This window comes from Talpa occidentalis, unplaced genomic scaffold, assembly GCF_014898055.3.
Source record: "Talpa occidentalis isolate TD23 unplaced genomic scaffold, MPIMG_talOcc4v2.1 talOcc4.14, whole genome shotgun sequence".
In the NCBI taxonomy this organism is placed as follows: Eukaryota; Metazoa; Chordata; class Mammalia; order Eulipotyphla; family Talpidae; genus Talpa; species Talpa occidentalis.
Window position 1 is genome coordinate 10,701,655 of NW_023601433.1, and position 21,253 is coordinate 10,722,907.

A 21,253-nucleotide genomic window follows, 5' to 3' on the forward strand; every position below is an offset into this window, starting at 1 on the left:
ATAGGGAGAAGCTGGTGAAAGGGTGACAACTTTCAGCTATAAGATGAATGAGGGCTGAGGATTAATATAAAACATGGGGACATTCGTTGCTAACACTGCGTGCATAGTTGGAATTTGCTAGGAGAGTACCTCTCAAGCATTCTCACCCCCTGCCCCCCATAACTGTAAGGTGATGAGTGTGCTGATTAATTCACTGAATGGTGGGAATCCTTTCCCTATATACATGGATATCAAATCATCACACTGTACACTTTAAATATATACACTGAAACCTCATCCACCTCCATGCAGCCAATTCAATTGGTGGGGGTGGGAGGCAGCCTGACTAGAATTTACAAAGCTCACTGGGTGGTTAAAATGAGCAAGCAAGTTCAGGACTTTTAGCTGATTTGATCTGATTTGATTAAACAGAGGTGAGGCACCTGCTACATGGCTGTGAAGGGGACTGAAGAGAGGGCCTATGCCATGAAGGAGGACCTCATGCTGCAGTCTGGACTAAGTGGCATCCTCCTGCATCAAGGCCTGGCACCACCGAGGCTTGGTGCCAATCTCCTCGGGTATCATCAAGCTATTTCCCTGATAAGGAATCTGCTGTGCGGGCAGGTTACTACAGTGCTCAGAGACACACCCCGTGAACTCCCCCACCACCCACCTTGAAGACTCACACCCAGGTCTTCCCAGCTGCTGAGCTTGGCCTCAGGGTCCCTGAGCTGCAAAATGAACAGGAGAGACCCTTTTTCCTGTTCCCTGATCTAATATCCAGGAACCAAATCAAAAGAAATAATTCTTTTCAGAAAATTTAACTTTCTTCAATTGAGGTACAATACACATGAAAGGTGGTACAACCTGAACCATTTTTAAGTATACAGTCCAGAAGCATGAAGTACATTCATAGTGCTGGGCAATCCATCACCATCCATCTCCAGAACACGCTCATCTTGCAAAACTGAAACTCTGTCCCCATTCAACACTAGCCCCCCAGCCCCACCCAGCTTTCTGTCTTGATAAATTTGATGACTCCAGGAACCTCCTATAAGTGGAGCCACATTATTTGTCTTTTTGGGATGGGCTTATTTCACATAGCACAGTGTCCTGAAGGTTCACCCTGGTTGTATGTAATGTGTGTTGGAATGCTCTCCTTTTTCAAGGCCGGATAATATTCTGAACTACAAGAAACAATTCTCAACTTCAAATCTAAATTCTGCAGTAGTTCTTGTGCCATCCAGAGTAAATCAATCATTCCAGCATTTATGGGGAAACATGTGGGATGTTCTCAACTTCAATCTCTGCCTTGTAGCTTGGCCTCAAATGCAGACAAACAGAATCCATTCTTAAAACCTGTATTGCAAGGGATCCAATATGGCACTGAATTAGTATGAAACACTTCTTAGTGCAGAAGACTTGAATGGGCAAGAATTTATTCTGATTTGGAGGGACTAGGGTAGAAAGGAGTTTATTAAACCACAATGAATGGTCTTCCACTTTTAAGATCCTCTCCTTTTTTGTCATAGTTTTGTATTTATCCCATGTAGCATACTTCTTTTGCTATATCCAAATTATGGCAACTGACCAACAATCAACTCCAAAGGAATAAAAATGACTGATTAAAACTGGTTTTACAATAAAGGGTATTTGCCCAAAAAGAAACACTGAAAGAAACAGTGTGGGTTTCAGGTACGGCTTGCTCTGGGCTTCTATCCTTTGTATCAGTTGATTCTCCTTTTCCTGGTCTGGTCTCCCATTGGCTTCATTCAGGTTGGCTTCCCTACTAATCACTAGATGACTTTAGCACCAGCTGGAGCATGTGCAACCTTATTCATACTCTGCTTCCCCGAACCACCAGACAGATCCAAGTTCTGAACAGTGTTCTAATGAATCAACCAGAACTGGACTGTTAACTGTGGCCAGGAGATGCCTCTCACTGAATATAATGAGGGTCGGTGTTCATCCTTGAGGAGAGCAGATGCTTTGATTAGTCTATGCCCAATGTGGGGTTCACCTCACCCAAAATACGTGGCTGCTACAATGTGGATAGGGTGGACTCCAAAGGAAAATCTGGGTGCTGTGAGCAAAAGGAAACAGTTACTCTGCCATATGCCCCAAGGCATCTCACAGCTTAATCGATATTCTGTGTTACCCTAGTGCCAAAATTTCAGACTTTTGAGAACTTCTTGGTTGGAATGAAAAGCTTTCTGGCATTTTTACTATTTTTTTGTCCTTCTCAAAGTATTCACTTGTCCCTTATGGTCAAGATAGAGTTCACAGGTGCTTTGATCTCCAGTGATGTGTATTCTTTATAAAGCAGGATGTCCAAGCCCACAGTCGTCATATTTATTTCTGAAAATGACAGTGGCGCTGATGACATGCTTTTGCATGGACTCCAACATTCCCTGGACAGGAATGTACAGGGGTGGGGCAGAGAGCTTCTGAAAAACGAGCTACTTCTCCAGTGTAACAACATCGACAGCAAGAAAGGACTGCACACTCGAGTTGCAAGGACAAGAGAGAAGTCACCCCCTTGGAAATAACTTTCTATTCTCTTATCAGCCCTTGACCATAAATGACCCAAGGTCAGGTAGAGCCAAGAAACACTGAACTTCAAAGAGAGACTCTGTGTGAATATAAGTGAGGCAAGATTCTCTCATTCTGAGGCTCACCCATAAATCCGTGTCTTTAGAACTTAAATGCTGAAGAGCGATCTGTGGTCAGGAATAGCACCGGCTCTGCTCCGAGGGGAAGGAGGATTATTCTAACCCTTGGCCTTCAACATTCCCCGACTCAAAAGCAAACACTGTCCCGTGATCAGCAGGCACGGTAGTATGAGCTTCATTTGTCTGCCATGGAAAAAAATCACAACAAATCTCCATGACGACTGTTCTGTTCCCTCTTCTCCTGCCCCTGCCCATCACAAAATGACCTTTCGAAGTCTTCTTTCATTGTGATGCTTCGCAAGCCTCTCTGGTTCAGACGGCCTGTTCCCTATTAATCCCATAGAACAGAGCCTCCCATTCCATGAGAGCTCATCAAAAAATTAAAAGTTAGCGAAAATAGCTGCCACTCTCCAAAGATTCCTGTTTTTCTATGCAGGGAAGAAAGCATTAATAAATCAACTCTAAGGCCTATTTACAAACCTGAAATAGTAATTTTTAATGAAGTTGGTATAAAATTGCACATTTTTTTAAAGTCAGAAGACTTATCAGAAATGTTCCAATTATTCCACAAATGCCACTGGGTGGTTATCTTAAAGAAAAAAATTCATGCTTTTAGTTCAACTAAAATCCTATGTTTATTCACCGTTTGGGGTCTCAATGGAAAAGCTCCTGGGTGTGTGTGTGTGTGTGTGTATAAAGTATGTAAGCAATGTATTCATTCTGGAACTCAGCTGTGCAAACTGGTCTTTCTTCACCTAAGTAGCTATGAATACACCACTAGAGGGGGGACATTTAAGCTATTTCCACACTGTTAAAAAATTAAAAGCCTTCCTGGTGCTTTTAAAAAATAAACTATCTGCAGGGTGGGAGCAGGAGGGGACGGAAGGGAGAGGGAGTCAGCATGAACACCAGTAACTTGATAAGCACGCTGCTGGTAAACAAAGAACACTGGGCTTGTGGCCCTTGCCAGCAAGTGGACAAGTCAGCTACCAATACAAACTTAACCCTGCCCTGAGATTTCTCCTCTCTCCTTTATCACTGAGAATGTTCATTCTGCAACAAAGACCTCACATCTTGTAGAAGCTGTTGCTTGCTCATAGCTGAACTGCAGTGGCCTGTCCCAAGCCCTGGCGTGAGATGCATCCTACCCCTTGCATGTGGGCCTTGCAGAAAGCTCCTTCCCGGCATATTCTGACCCAGATCACCCGCCTAGCCTTCTGCTTCTCTGTTTTCTAAGCATTGCTATATGTAGGTGAACACATACGTGTGTAAAGTCTTATGCTTTGTCTTGTTTCCTCACCAAGGATGTGTGCACCCCACGTATGGGTTTGCTCTATTCTGAGAAATCTGGGAACCCCTAGGAAACAACAGTGAGGGAAAAAGGAGGGGTTGGGGTAGACGGGGGCGGGGAGCATTGGGGGGAAATAACTTACAAATCCTAATTAGCGTTGCTCTCCAAAGAACCAAAGTGCAAATGTCCCACCACAAGGGGAAACAAGAGGAACAGGGTCTGTATGTCAGAAACCTTGCTCATCTCAACTCTGGGAGGGGTGTTGGGGGGGCACTCAGAATCAGCAATGCCCTAACTGCGGCTTTGAGGACCCCAAGACCACAGGCTGCAATTCCCCCTACAGTTCCCACTGACAATCCCCACGAAAAATTTCACCCATGGGAATAAGCCATAAGTGGCCAACTCTGAACCCCAACTTTAGCTGTTCAAATACATAGGCATGGGGACTGATAGGACACACCTGGAACCTCTGGACAGGCTGCTGATTCCTGTGGGTTTAGGGGTCAGATATCTCTGAGGGTTTGATGACTGCTGGAGGCATCTTACCCACAGAGGTGCATACAGACAAACTGCTGACATGATATTGAACTCTTTACACCCGAAACCTATGCCTAGATCAAAGATCCTCAAGATAACAATCTCTGCTTCACCCATCTCTTCCCCTAACTTGTAATTCCAGGAGAGGGGCATTCAGTCAGCCCACGGACACTCATGATCACCTCCCAACATGAAGTCACAGTTGCATGGTGTGAGTCCAGGATTCCACAGCTGGATGTGGTTCCAAGTGAGATGCCCAGTGGTGAGCAGAGCTGGGGTAGAGCTGAGGGGCTCAGGTGGGGGGACACTGGAGGCAGGGAATGGCCAACTTACACCCAGAAACTTACAAAGAACAGGGAAGAAACCCAAAGACAGACAGAGGGACTGAGACCACACCGCAGGCACAATCCACGGTAGAAGGAAGGGTGTGTCTCTGATCCACTTTGTAGAAGCATTGCCTGGAAAGACCTTTGAGCATGTGCCTTGAGGTGTACGTTTAAAAAAACTAAACAAAACAGCCTCATTCAAATGAGCATCAAAGATATGCTGCTGGCAATCTTGTATGAAGGTGGAAGAGAATCATAAATCCCCAAGCAAAAGCAGACAGAGAAAATAACAGTGTCAGAAATGTCTAGTCAAAGTGCCAATAAAGCTCTGTACCCGGGTCTCATTAAACCTTTTTCACAAACGCCAGCAATCAATAAAAAATTATTTCTCATTCAAATTGGGCTTCAGTTTTAATTACTCAGACTCAACACGCTGTGATCCTGAGAGCCACTGATGTGTCTCTTATCATGTCTGAAATAAAGGGTTGTCTCTTATCATGTCTGAAAGAAAAGGGTTAGGGCAGGAGTCCCTGGCTGTCCCTGTGCTGCTTCTGGATTGAAGGCTCGGGGGGCTCCTGGGATCATCCAGTTCTTTGAGTTTTTTTACAGAAAAAGAATAGAGAGGATTCAGCAGAAAGGGTGAGAATGTGAGTTGACTTCTGCTCATTTCCGGGCATTGCATCATCTCCCCAAATAGGTGAGTTCAAGTGATTTTAATAACATAACACAAAGTGTATCTATCCCTTTTTGGCCAAATCAGCCACAAGAGGAGAAAGGCAGGGAAAGGTTACTGTTTGATGTTGTTTGCTTACAACGAATGTAGTAAGTGTATGTGTTTAAAAATCTATTGCTTGAAAGTAGTAAGTGTTTCTGTTTAAAAATCTATTGCTTGAAATTTGAAACTATTGCTGGTCCTTTTGATAATAGAGACTCACTTCTATAATGAAAGAGTTAAAATAACAGAAGCGATCAAATAAACTATTTTTTGCAAAAAAAATATATATATATCAAATGGGTTCAGATTTCCTATTGTCTAAATTTATTAATATGTAAACTCTGAGGGGCCAGCGTTGTGTACTCAACTTTAAAACCCAATCCCGGGCCTCCCCGGTGGCGCAGCGGTTGAGCGCTGGGTTGCGAAGCTGCCTGCAGCCTCTGCAGCCGGTTCGATCCCCGGCTGCTCCCCGGCCACCGGAGGAGGGTCCCACATGGCGCGCAGACCTCTCCTGCCGCCCGCTGCTCCCCTCAGCAGTGTGCTTCGGTCCTTCTGCCTGCTCTGCTCCCCGCTCTGGCTCTGGTGGGTTCTCTCGCCCTCCCGCGCTTCTGACTGTGCCCAGTGCATGTATCAAACAAACAAACAATAAATAAATAAATAAATAAGACATGCCTCTAGAAAATTAAAAAAATAAATAAATAAATAAAACCCAATCCCTCTTACACAATGCCACAGTGTAGAGAGGGGCTATGACAGTATTTTCTTTGGAGACTACATGACAACTGAAATCAAACTTACTACAAGAAAAACAGCAAATCTCAGTGCAGTCAAAGGTATCAGGAAACTTCAGTCCAATTTCCTGGACACAGATGCTCATCGGAGGTCCACAGGGAGGCATGTATGAGAAGAGAAACTGGATTTTCAGTGGGTAACGAATTTCACCTCATTGCTAGGAGGCAACACCACTGAGGAACTCTGGGAATTTCTATTATTTAGCAACATTCTCAGGAAAACATCACCCCCCACACAAACACACAAATATTCAAATAATCCTAAGGATCTGACTTGGGAGATAAGACAGGCCTAGTGTTCCTCAGTTCTCCCCTCTCCAAACAGCACCCACAGGAGGTGGACGCCGCAGCCAGACAGGGATGCTGGCTGCCGGGACAAAACTGGCTTTTTATCCCTTCACATCCACTTTTCACCAAGAACCATATTTGTTTAACATATTAAATTCCATCATTTCTAAGAACATACCAAGGTCCAAAACCTACCTACAAGATTTTGGCTCATTTGCAAATTATCAAATATTGACAATGGAAAATACTTTTGGGGTTATCTGAAGTATTTATGAAACCTTTTCATACATGTATTTTTATACGTGTACATTTCAGACATGTATTTTAAAACAGTTTGAAGAGGGGAGTGGAGAGGAAGGAGGACTACTCTGGCCTTTCATTTATCTCAGAACAGACTGAGATGCTTGAAGTTCTGGGTTTGTGCAACAAAAGGCAAATCTCTGGAATAAACAAAAGATGGTCCATCCAAACAATGGAATATTACTCAGTCCTGAAAAGCAATGATGGACTGAAACATGCTGCAAACATGTATGAACATCAAAAATATGACACTAAGTGAAAAAAAAAAAAAAGCCAGACATAAAAGGCCACATATGATTCCATTTGGACAAATGAAATGTCTCCAGTGAAATGTCTGTGGGGACAGAAAGCAGACGGGTGTTGCCCCCAGCCGGGGAAGAGGAACAACTGCTCTAATAGGTACAGGATTTTTCCTTCTAGGGCGAGGGAAATGCACTGGAACTTGACAGAGATGGTAGTTGCTCAACATAGTGAATGTATGAAATGTCACTGAATCACTCAACTTCAAATGGCTAATTTTATATTAAGTGAATTTTATTTCAACAAAATATAATAAACATTTTGTTAAGAAAAGCAAATCTTTCACCTCTTACATGAGAAAGAGGAACATACAGAAAAGAGACTCAATGGCTTTGGGAACGCATGGGCATCCCAGTGAAGCTGTGGCCTCATACCCAGGAGTTATTCAACAGTGATGTAAAGAGTATATACCAGAAGTTGTGTACGGTGGCTTAATTTTCTCTGTTATTCTGTTATCTCTGAAAATATTTCACAATATTTATCAAGTGCCCCCTTCTATACTGAAGGCCTCTGCTTGTAATGAAATCTAATTTCCTTATTGGGTTCAAGTCCCAGCATCTTTCCATATGTAACAGCTTTGCTGCAAACTCTAGGTCAACATTCTATTAAGTGTTACTCATGAAGGTTCATAATTTTAGCAAATGAATAATTTATTTTTACTTCTAAAAGTTTCCTTATTCCCTGGTATTGTGGTAATAGTGTAACCCAAAAAAAGCAGGGGAGTGGGTATCCTTGTTTGTGAATATTCCTCCATTACATCATAAATTGTAACATTCCTGGTGACTTTTTCTGATAAATAAGAAGATAAGTTATATCCCAGTTAAGATGCAAAAGTCTCATGTAATTAAAAGCTCTACTAATAGTGAGGAGGTGTGGGCTGAAGGAAAAAGGGGTGTTAAATATGCAAACTGAGTATCTATTTATTGCTAATACAGCAAGCAAGAACAAATCAGATGCAATGCCAAGTGTTCTCAACAACAATTATTTTCTCCAGAAGTGAAAAGCTGAAGCTTTGCCCCTACCTGGCACATGCAAAAGGCAAGGCCCACCCCTAAGCCCCTAGGATGGAAACAAATGCTTTAAAAACAAGACAGACACACTCTCAATGAAGGTCACTCATATTAATGGGTCACAATGGGTGGCATCACAGCTGCAGAACCCTATTAAAATTGTACAGCTTGCCCATGTGTAGCCCATAATTGAAAATGAACCTCATTTCTACTGCAGCACTATTTATGGTGGCCCAGATATGGTGACAATCTAAATGTCCACTGATGGATGAGGGGATAAAGAAATTGTGATATATGTATATGTGTATATCTGTCTGCACAAAACGGAATATTATTCAGTCATGAAAAAGAAAATCCTGCCATTGGTGATAACATGGATGAACACAGGGGGCATTCTGTTAAGCAAATAAGGCAGACACAGAAAGACAAATGCTACATGATCTTACTCTCATATGGAATCTAAAATAGTGAAACCCACAGAACCAGAGAGTACAATGGTGGCTGCCAAGAGCAGGAGGTAGGGAAATGCAGAGCCACTGGTTAAAGGGTACAACCCTGCAGTAGTAAGATGAATAAATTCTGAGGATTTAATGTACAGCATGGTGACACGGTTAACAACATTGCGTTGTGTACTTGAAATTTGCCAAAACGAATAGATCTTAAATGATCTCACAAAAAAAAGGTGACTGTGAGGTGATGGGTGCATGCTAAGAGACTTGACTACTGTACACATTTCACAACGTATCTGTATATTGATTATCATAACATATACCCTACAAAAAGTGATTGTGATAATGGCTGTATTACTGAATATTCTAAAAGCCACTGAATGATATACTTTAAATAAGTGAAATGTACTGTGTGTGAACAGTCTCTCAATAAAGCTGTTACATACACACACACACAAACACAATGTATGCCATTTGCCTGCCTGTCTGCACAACCAACCAACCTGGAAGCAGAAAAAGGGAGTGGGTTTACCCAATCAGATGGTCTCTCAGCTCAAGCTTCCAAAACGAAAGAGGCACAAAAGAAGTTAAATACCCACTTACCCAGGTTTTAACTAGGAAGTCTGTACTGGAACTTAAGATGACAACTTGGATGGGAGGAAGACCCAGACGTTTCCGAGGGTCCCCACACCTGGCCCAGGGTTGAAGGGCCATTGAAAAGGTTTACAAGCCTCACGGACAAGGGAAAGGTTGGGGGCGGGGGGTGGCCACCTGTTCCACACCAGGATGACAATGGACAGAAGGCCTTCTTCCAAATGGAACAAAACAGGTGCCCCAGCCATGTCAGCCGTGCAATGTCAACTGTTGCTAAAAACAAACAAGCAAACAAGCGAGGCCGTCAGGATGTTTGCTTGCATTCAAAAATCATCTGCAACCCCTAATTCACATCCTAGAGCGCCACACCCAACATCAGCAACACAGAAAGGGAAGGATCTAAATGCATTGAGAAAAACAACCTTGGAATGGAAAAAATGAAAAATATTTCCTGGCTAAACTATGTAAGATGAACCATAGAGAACGCCGATACGAAATACGAGATTATTATCACAGCTGCGTGCTCACATGACCTTGGTTTTCATTTTCTCTCAAATGGTTGCATTTTCTTTTCAATCTAGTTTACATATTTGAATGAATGTGAACTCCATGGTAGAAAAATGAACCTTTGGGATATATACATTTTTGCAAGATATATTTTTTTGATTTGAAAGGTTTTATATTTGGGGGACATAATCACACGGTTCAAAAACCAATCTGACATAAAAGGTCTACATGTAGGAGGGGACCGTGTTTACTAGGTTTCTTGTCTATTCTACTGTTTCTTTGTGCAAATGTGCGGTCACTGTGCACGGGCGGGATAACTGTGGTCATCAGACCCAGCAGTGGGGAAATACAACCTCTGGTCTCTATAGGAAAGACATACGCCCCAGACTTGCTCCCTAAGTGGGAAGAAATGTTAGGAGATCAGCACTGGCTAATAAGGCAGATAAAGAATAAAAGGCTAATAATAATAATAATAAAGATAGAGCTAAGGTGTAAGTTTGGTCTGTTTCTCCCACTAGACTGTGAGCTCTCTGAAGGCAGGAACCAGGGTGAGGTTCCATGGTTGTGTCCCCCATGCAGAGCAGAGACCTGGCATGAGCTAGGGGACCGAGGGCATCAAGCAGAGGGCATTCACAGGACTGAATGGGGCCTGAAAGAAGGAAGGATTTGGAGACAGCCACAGAAGGCCAGGGCCGAGGGCTCCACACCCGTGAGGGCCGGATACAAATGCAATTAGTGTTCACCTCCACCATCAGCAAGAAAGAGTGGGTCCCTTGGAGCTGTCTGCTGTCACATGGGCTCTCCTGACCTAGGAGGGGTGTGTCAAGGGCCTGGACCCTGGCACTGGCCAACCCAAACCAGGGAGACACGCGATGCAGTTAGATCACGAGCACCTGAGTCTTATTTTGGTTCCTCTCTGTGGATAGTAGATGGAATCATTTCCCTACCTGCTCCGAAGGTGATCCTTTTCGTCCCCAGCCTCCCTCTGGGCTCCCTCCTTCTCCTGTGACTTTGTGGCCCAATCCTGTTTCCCAGTGTGGCTCTGTGTGGTGCTCTCTGTCCCTGAGACTCATTTGAGACCCAGCAAGAGCTGGAAAGTGCGCGACAAAGGTGTGTCTCCAAAACGTCACAAGCCATCTAGGCCGATGACAGCAACAACAGATGGGCAGACACCCCATGCCCCACCATGCCCCTGCAGACTTTCCCATGGAGAACATTCTGGAACTCCAAGCCAGGAGCTGCAGAATCCCCACACCGGGGCTGGCCACCCATCCCTGGCCAGATGGTGTTTAGGCCCAGGCTCTAACGAGCCAGTAACAACCTACACAGCTCTGTGCTAAACTCCTCTCTAGCTTATTTTGCGTGGCACGAAGAGGCTGTTTAGAATGTATGTCACCTTAAGATGTTTTAATACATTAGACATCAAAAAGCAAACGATACCGGCCAAGAAGAATTGAGCAACCATCTCCCCTTCTTCTTCACTGTAGTGTTCTTTGTTTAGTCTCCATCAAATGATGGGTAATCAGAAAAACAGAAGAAATCTAACTTCTTACGTAACACCCTCCAAGTCGGGCAGTGTCCTGGGAAGTTCCCCAAACAGAATCTCCATTATGCCAAAAAAGAAGAAATCTGCAAACCTCCCACAAGGCCACAGAGAGTGGGACTAGACACACTCCACTCATCACAAGACAGATGGGAACGGGCCAGGCTCCTTCTGCCGGGGGCAACCTTGGCAGACCCCCTGGAGGAAGCGGTGCACACGTGTGACAGGCGCTCAGCTCAGCTGGAGACACAGTGCGAGAACCATGTAAATAGTCAAAGTGTTCCAGTCTCACAGTAAATAATGGCACTTGTATTACAGCTATCGTTAGAAAAATCTGTAACACTTCAAGAGACCATTATGGGGCCATTAAAAAGATTTTGCATTCAGTGTTTGAGATGGCTTAGGCAGAATGCCATCGCTGCAGTAATTACTTTATTTATCACTATGTAAACGGACCTTAATGCTTCATTAAAAATGAGAAAAATGATGGTGTGCACTCTGGCAATAACCAAGCAAAAGTGGCAGCACGGCAGTGGCCCTGTCTGCAAAGGCAGGCCAACTTTGATAAGAAGCAAAGTGGGACAGGCCGAGAAACCACCTGAAAACACAAAAGCCAGTGATACCACGTAACCCTGCCAGTCACACTGGCATCGAAGCCCCTGTGGCCAGGACAGACACCACGTTCATTAACAGGTCCCAGGCCCTAACTTCTAAATCTGCTCCAGAGATGTTTTAACCAACATGTCCCCAAGGAAGTAAAAAATGCCTTGAAAATAATATGATTTCTTCTGACTTACTGCCCCAGGTGCCCACAAATCTTAGAGGTCTTTTCTAAAATTCAGTTTGGAAATGATTAAGTCACCTCCTGATATATGCAATGATTCCCAGGTTCCTGTGCTGGCAATTCTGCAAGTATGTGGAGCTCTACTGTCCCACCTCGCTGCAGTAATACCTGCAGGCCATGCAGGGGTCTTAGTCTCTGATACCAAGAAGGTGGTCCCCATAGAGGACCAAATCAGGGGTGCACTGTGGCACTTACATCCTAAAATACTGAAAAACTGAAAATATCCCAACATAGTTCAAAGAAGATACTGTCATTAAAATGAAGAATAAACAGGCAAGGTCTTAAGCTAAGGGCACAGCCCTTTCTGGGCCATCTCAGTACCACAGTATATAAATAGCCCATGAATATAAGCTACAGACACCTGTACTGAGACACCACAGCAAACACTCTCAAATTTGGGCCAAGCTGGCTAAGGCACTGTGCCGCAAGCTTTCTGGCTGTGAGAGATGAGGTAACATCTCTCTACCACCACCCCTCCCCAACACTCACTTATAGGCATATAATTGATTTTATTAAAAAGATTACTCCGCTGAAAAGATGTAATAGTCTCTGCACTGAATGGCTGTGGTTGGGGGTTGCTGGCTCAGAACTAGGGTCCTTTCTGGAAGAGAAGCACATTGTACTGTGTTCCCGTTAAGTACGTTTCCTGATTCCCAACAGAGAAATTAAGGGTAATCCTGCTCTATCGATGTATCATCACTTGTGGAGCTGCTTCTGCCCACAGCAGAGCAAAGAGAGTCCTACTCTAACATTGCACAATGGGGGTGGTCTGAGTCACAGACTGGATCCCATCTGCCCCCTGAACCCTAGTCCCCTGTCTCAAGTAACAAGGACAACACTTTGAAAGGCTGGCAGGCAGTGCCTGGCACCAGGGAGCTCCTGAAGCCCTGAGGGTGCCCAACATCTCCAGCAAAGAGAGCAGGGGTTCCTCGATGGTCCAGCTGAAGGTCCAGATGAAGGAAAAGTGGCTTTGGGCCCCACTGAAAGCCAAGGGAAGGGGACTTCAAAGTAAGTGACATGTCCCCAAGCTTGGTGAAGGCCAGGACAGGCTGGGAACACAGCAACTTAGCAGCAGGGCATCTGTTTCTTCACTTCTGCCATCTAACACCCACTAGGTGGGCACTACTAGGGTGACACCATCCATGGCTGCTGAGGACAGCCATCACCAGGCAGAACACAGCACATCACTCACTCGGCAGGACATAGGAGCCTGAGGGTGGAGCTGAACTATACCAAATGGCATCTACTGAAGAAAAACTACTCAACTTGATAGGGGAGAACTTGAACAGAAAAGTCATGAGGACATACATGGGGCTTCAAATGTATTATCAGAACTTTCTAAAGCCAAGAAAAAAAGCAACCTGGAAAACTTAAAGCAACAGAAAAGCACAGTCACAGTGAAGCAAATGAGTAAGTTCTAAAGATCCCCTGGACCCCATGGTCCTGAGTCAGCATTACTGTGCTGTGCACTTGTGTGTGTGTGTGTGTGTAGCTCATGCTAAGAGTCCTTAACCACAAAATAAACAAAAATTTAAGTGAAAAAATTTAAGTGAAAAAATTAAACGAACAAAATATGCTTTGCTTTGGAGTGTTGAATTAATGTTTTGGGTTATTAAGGAAAAGGAATGGAGGCAGGAAAAAGCAGGAACTAAGATCATGGGTTTTATGAGCCAAAAGATAAGAAGAGGATAGATCCAGGAGATACAGAGATAGATCCAGGAGATACAGAGATGGGAATGACAGAAGTTGGGCAAAGGTCCATCTTGGTGGACGAATCCATGTTTAATGCTGGTATGTTAGGGGGGAAAGTTTTACTTTTGAAGTTGAGGGACAGAACATGACCTTCAAGTTAACCAGAAAATTATTAAGCCAGCATGGGAACTGAAAAAAAAAAAAAAAAAAAAACGAAGTAAAATAAGTGGCAACCACTGAGCAAAGGTGAAAGGAATAAAAACTTACCAGTTAACACAATAAGACAGACAAGACAGAATTTCCCTGTTAGAGAAAAAATCGTCACTCTGAAATGCAACAATAACTAAATATTGGGAAATCTGATCAGTGTAACTTAGTACAGTGCAAAATAAAAGCAAAAGCTTCCAGTGAGATCAAGCCAAAAGGCATTTAATAAACTTCACCAGCCTTATCCAATAAAATTAAAACATGAATGAAGAGACACTACTTAAATATGGTAAATTATATTTACCAAACTTAATATTCAATGCTTCAAACACTGAAATATTTTTAGTAACACATTTGAAAGGAGTGAAAGTAGCACTACCCTTTCCATAGAAACAAAACTAACAGTGAACAAGCTGGATGGAGGGACAGGTGAATTTATTGTAATACTGTATTAATAACAAAACAAAAAACACACAGAAAAACAGAACAAAAACACCAAACGTGATTAGCCACACACAAGATGGCTGAAAAAATATACCTCTGTATTGCAAACTTTTATGATTTTCCTTCTTATTTTAATGTATGTAGTTGACATACATGTCCATACTTTAAGAAAAGCACAATACACCTTATTTAAATAGCATGATCACATTTTATGGAAAGTCAAAACTGTGTTACATGGATGTGTTTATTTTTTATTCCCAGAGACAGAACATGGTAGAGATATATAATTTTTTAATTAACAGTTGATGACTTTAATTTTTTTCTATTTTGGTGAAGAAAATTTTAAAGAGATTGGAGGAGGGAAGAATCAAGGGAATCTGTGTTGACGCCACCAAAGAATCTTCCTGGCACACAACACTTAAGAGAGAGGTCCTCAAGGGCCTCCCCGGTGGCACAGCAGATTGAGCGCCACGCTGTGAAGCTGTCTGCAGGTTCTGCAGCGCAGGTTCGATCCCCGCAGGCTGGCGGGAATCCCACCTGGCGCGGCAGACCTCTCCTGTCTCGCCCGCTGCTCCCCTCAGCAGTGTACTTCGTCAGTCTGCCTGTTCTGTTCCCCGCTCTGTCTCTGGTGAATCCTCTCACCCTCCCATGCCTCTGGCCTGTACTCCAGCTCTTGTATAAAAATAAATCTTTAAAAAAAAAAAAGAGAGGTCCTCAAAATACTGCCATTTCTTGGGCAGGAGGAAGGGCAGAGGACCTGCAGCAGCTGGTCTCAGACCCACCCAGGTCTGAATCTGACTTCCCCGAGTAGCAAGTTCCTTGGCCTTCCCCAGCCTGTTTCTTCATCTGTACAATGCAGTTCGTCCGCCCCTCATTGGCTTGTTAAGAGAATTAACTGTTTGCACCTAACCTGGCCTGTAAAGCTAGTCGTTACTAGTGTGCTTTTACTGGCTCGTTCCTCTCAAAAAAGAAGGCAGAAAGCAGGAACTAATAAGCTCTGCTCCCTGTGGGATCCTAAGGGCTGCCCACAGCAGGGAAGTCAAAGTTTGCTCCATCTCTTCCCAACGTTACACACTGCGTGGAAGTGAGTCAGAGACCTGGAAATGGTGATCGATGATCCTCCCCGCTGCGAGCTGATTGCCACCACCACACCAGCCTTGAACTTCTCAAATGGTATTTTTAAAAAGCAACAACTTCTCTCAAACATTCACCCAGTGGCACTGCTGGCAGCGACTGGGGATTTCTTGGAGAGGGTCACTTAAGACTTTCTGGGACAATAGAAAAAGGACAAAGAGAGCACTGACTTCCAAATCCCAGGCAGAAACGGGAAAAGGAAGCATCAGTAGAGCCTCTACTAGTGCTTCCAAGGGGCCAGGATTAAGGGTCATTAAAATCAGAAAAGAAAAAGGGAAAAAGAATTTCGAGACCTTCACCCCACTCCCCGGTCCTGATACTGCGATCCCATTCTGTAAGAACTATTAACAAAATACCGAGAAGGGAAAAGCAAAAACGGGGCAGGGAATTAAAATGTGTTAAAATTGCATGTAAATTCTCCAAAAAAGAAAAACAGGGTTTCCCTGAGAAAAAAGCAGACGGGAGGATGGGGAGGGACACTAAAATGTCAAGGAGCAGATGGGGGGGCGGGAGACTCTGCAGAAGATGTAAGGAAGATACAGCCAAGAGCGAGAAGTACAAACTCGCAGTGTAAACTGAAAGTAGCCTCTCTCCGTGACAGAACCCACTTGCATCTTTGTTATCTCACATTTTCCAAGAGACTTGTTTGATGATTCGAGAAATATCATAGAAAGGGACTAAAGCCATCTATAACAAACTTTAATTCACCCAAGTTTCACTAACAATCTCCTCCCATCTAGATGATAAATTAACAGTGAAATGAAATGACTCCAAAGTTTCTTTTCTGTAAAAATTCATTTAGCTGTGTAAATAGACTTAGCAAAAAACAAAAAGTCCACATTCCTTCAAGAATTAAATCAAAATTTATCTGCTTCTCCAGGCCCCCAAACACCATTCCCACGTCACCTGAGTAACTATTTTACTACTATTTTGGATTTTTCTTCTTGAGTGTTTGATATTAACTGAAATAATACATTCTGATTAAAATCGATGTATCATTTCTAATAACTCAAAATAAATTTAATATACTTTACTAGTTGCAGCTTTATTATTCATATGTAAAATATATGAATATATATGAATATAAATACAAATGAATATAAACAATTATAAATATATGAAAATATATATATCCTCAAAAGCAGATTTAAAGCAAAATAACTCTCCAGATAAGACCCATTAGCTAGGATTGCCACATGCTCTGAGTTTTAGTTATGTAACCTGATTTTATATATGATGATCTAGTTTGGGGGTCAGAAAATTGCCATAAATGTCAAAAGCCCACAGAGGAATGTTTCATTAGGAGCATGTGCTTGACAAGCAGGTGGGGAGGAAGATTTGGGAGGGCAAATTCAGAGGTCAGATCTGGGTGGTTGTATGGGGGCTCAACTCAGTACAACTAAGACTGTACACATTTGTGCAGGGATGACCCCCAGAAAGACACAGCCAGATGGTCAAATTCCTCTATAAGCAAACACAGACCTGGGCTGACCAAATACATGTATAATAAAAAAATAGTAAGGGGCTTATTTGTATTATGTAAATTGATGACCTTGACTAAGACTGACTTTGGGTTAGGAAGGGAAAATGGTAGGATGGACCCCCCCCCAAAAAAAAAGAAATAAATCACAAAATATATACAAATGACTGTGTTATTCTGTCTTCTTGTGGTTGGGGAATTTCACACAAAACAAACATGAACAGGAGCAGGATTTAGAAGCAACAGTCAGACTATGAACTGGAATAAGGTGCGTGGAAAGCAATTTGACTCTCTGGATCAAGAGCCTTAAAATCGTACCTCTCCCAAGATAGGCTGTTCCAAGGGATGTATCCTAAGGAATTAATGGGAAGGAAAGGATAAAAACTAACGGACCACAATCTTGTACTGACGCCTTCTTTATATTCCTGAAAACTTACAATAAATTAAAAGCAAAGCAAATGCCCAACTCTGGCAAATGGCTAAGGACAGAAGCACCTTCATTCCATGTAATTTTACACAGTCATTAAAATGGGTCCTAGAATGAGTTTGTGGTCCCCAAAAGCTTTAAGGTATTGCTCTAGGAGGCTCCCTATGCTAGGACATATTTTTACATCTAAAGAAAACATGCTCACTTGCTTTCAGTGATGGGCTTACAGGGGACATGGCTGCTCTGTTTCATTTTGTTCTGTTTTCGAAAAATTTAAAGGCAAACTTTTATCTCCAGATGTTGAGTAGCTCTAGGCAATTTTTAAAAACAGAACCAAATAAAAACAAGGTATGAGTGAAAGAAAAAATATCACGCTAGCCTCAGGAGGTGAGGGGCAAACTTAGAACATCAGTCTTTCACCTGGAAGATAAGAAGCTGGACCAGATAATCCCAGGATCCCTGGAAAGTGAAGAGCATCTTGGCTGTGGGGGACACCCCCTTGCCTGTGACCCACAAAGGCTCAGGGCACAAAAGGCATAGGGCCTACCCAGGACACCCCCGGGGAGGCGTGGCCAATACCCAGCTGTCATCTGTTGATTCCCCCTCTGTCTGACTGTCCCTGCCTGTGCCTCACATACCAGCCACTCCACAGGCTGAGAAGCAGGTACCTTAGGGCAAAGGCTGAGGAAGGATAAAGAGAAAGGTAAGAATTTGGCTGGAATCAAAATGGCACTGACATGCAAACAATTCACCATCATAGTTTCATGGTCCTTACAGGTAAGGGAAGAAGAAAGGATGTCCCCCACCCTTGGGTAGAAATCCAGCAAATATCTTTATTCAAGCTGGAAGAATAACATATCCAAGTAGGCAAGTTTTTTAAGAAGAAAATAAAAAACCTGAAAATATTTCTTTTGAAAAAAATCTAAAATAATCAAATGCTTTTTGATTTTTTTTTTTTTTTTAAGTCTTATGAAGCTATCCGCAGCTGCTGCAGCATGAGTTCAATTCCCGGCTGGCCAGGGAGCTGCCAACATGGTGCAGCAGACTTCTCCTGTGTCGCCTGCTGCTCCTCTCAGCAGTGTATTTCGGTCAATCCACCTGTTCTGTTCCCCATTCTGTCTCTGGTGAATCCCCCCCAAACCTCTGGCCTACACCATTTATTATATGCATAAATAAGTAAATCTTAAAAAAAAAAAGTCGAAGGTTTTTTTTTTAAAAAAAAAGAATCAAATGCTTTTTGTGATAAACATTAGTGTTACTAGTCTGTCTAGAAAATTGAGAAGTGTTATACCATCGTTGTCACCAGTTAGCCCAGCTAGTAACCGCCAAATCTAATCTTTTAGGCAAAATGTGGTATGAGAGAACTGCCTAATTAATCTTCCTGTTAGGCATAATTGTTACTGACTATATGTCATTACAGTGTCAGTTCATCTGGTAGATGACTGCTATCACATTCTAATTATAAAAACACACAAACAATTTGTAGCCAGTCATTATTAAATAACGAGAGAGGCCACAGTGGCTAATGGACACTTAGAAAAATGAAAATTAAAGACAAATTGGACAAGAGGTGCTTGAGAAATGGATTTGTCCTGATGACAGTTCTCGGTGGTGTTACTAGCTCTCTAGCACTCGGGTTACCTGCTAGACATATGTTCTGAGGGCCACATTATTTAACTTGATTAAATGTCAGAATGACCCAAATGACTGTGTCATGAAGGACAAATACAAATATGTAAGACACGGGGTAACCTTGTGCCTCTGCTCAGACAACATCCCCCTTGGTCACCTACAAGAAGGTAAAGAGCAAAACCCAGTTTTAAATTGGGTAAATTCCAAGGTCCTGCTCCACTAAAAGGCCCTATTCTGTGGTCTCTTGGGGGTATTAGGGTGAAGTGTATAAGGCATGAGTGAACAAGGAGGGGGTCAGCAAAAGGGGAGAAACACAAGCTGAAGAAGGGTCAGTGCTTCTAGCCAGAGTTGAGTAACCTAAAAATGAAACCTGAGGGTCACTGAAATGAACTTCCAGGTTACAGGCTCCCAACGCTCAACAGCTCATCAGCTGTCACTCAGAAGGTGATGAGCTGTAGGACCTGAGCAGGTAGAAAGGTGGAATTAGTGTCATATTGCAGAGGAAAAGTAGCCGAGAGGAGGTAAATAGCCCGTTAAATTTTACTGTTGCTGCGCCAATCCTACCTCGACTCAGTATTTGTACACTTACAGGGAAGGAGGAGGCAATGGTAACTCCCAGGAAGAACAAAGTACTTGTTGAGTAAAGGATGCACTTTGCATATCTGGGGTCTCACTGAAAGAACAGCCGATGTATCCAAAGGGCCTTCTCCCCACCCCCACCCCACAGAACAGAGCCCTTTTAGACACCAGCGCACCTGCAGAGCCTGAACAGCGGCTCCCTCTTAATTCTAATAACTCCTGGAATACTCATTGAAGCTGCTGAAAATCCAAGTGCTAGGAGTAAAGCAAGGATGACTCAAGAAGAAAAGCTATTAACTGAATGTTCACAGTAAACAGAACAACATAGAGATTAATTGTCAGTGGGCTAACTCTACTTACATAGCAAGAAGTTTTAAAATACTCTGCTCAGAAAGGCAAGTGAGTCTTACAAGTAAATATTAGGATTCATAATGGGATTATTTTAGGTCCTACACTTTCAGATTTTGTAATAAAAGTCAACAGAAAAGGCTGATTGGCACACATGTTTTTATTCTACATATAATTGTTGTGGAAACCTCCTAATGGGTAAAGAAAGGACAGATCATATATGCAGAAGTATAAATATAAAAGCATATTTTGGTCATATAAGAATCATTCCCCAGTCGCAAGAAGCAAATCAGAAACAAAAAATGGGGGGAAAGCATATTTTTAGTTTTAGAATTATTCAACAGGCCAACATTTATCTCTTTCAAATATATTTCAATTATTTTTGGCTTATCTAATCATCCCCGTGCCCTGAAACACACACACAAATGTGAGTGGGCATTCTGCTAAGACCTAAGTCACCCATTGTCACAGGTGACACTCTGAAGGGGAAGGAGCCATTTCAACAAATTCGTGATGCCCAGCACCACGTGTTGAGCACAGCTGACCCAAATTTGACCACATCACTGTCTGTCTGCTCTTGAAAGACACAGTAGAACTTTATGGACTTTCCAAAAAGTCCCATCTCCAGAGCGACAATCCACCACTCAATTCACTGTCTGGGGGATGTATTGTGGGGGTGGCATTTTGCTGCTTATTTTTTAAGTCTCCACATCTACTCACTTCCAAGCCCTGTGCAGGGCCATACAATAAGGTGCTCCTGCTCACACATCTCTTCTTCTAAGATTTAGTGGTCAAGAGGAATCTAAGATGCAAAATAGCCCACATTCAATTAATTGACTTAGCACAGAAAATGGCTTACTGTGATTATACACAGAGTAGGGGAAGGATGTCAGTAAGAGGGAACCCAGAGAGCTCTAATTTGAAGGGCAAATTGTTAGAGTCACCAGCTTGAATTTACATTACAGTGAATTTACATTATCTCCTGAGCACTTGGCATTACACAGTTAAATAGCTGATAGCTTGAAAAATTAATCATAGTGATCCATGAACCTGGCGAATTACAAGTTCATCCATCAAGAGAGTACAGGATCGACTCAAGAAATAGTGTGCTAAGAACACCACCATTCCAAAGTGTTCTGAGAGTTTCTTCACCAACCCTTATTA

General features: G+C 42.9%; 1 protein-coding gene across 2 annotated transcripts in view; it reads right to left on the minus strand.

Moving 5' to 3' along the window:
* Window positions 1–21,253, minus strand: part of IGF1R (insulin like growth factor 1 receptor) — a 270,309-nt gene that overhangs the window by 165,408 nt on the left and 83,648 nt on the right. The gene's annotated exons all lie outside the window — the stretch shown is intronic.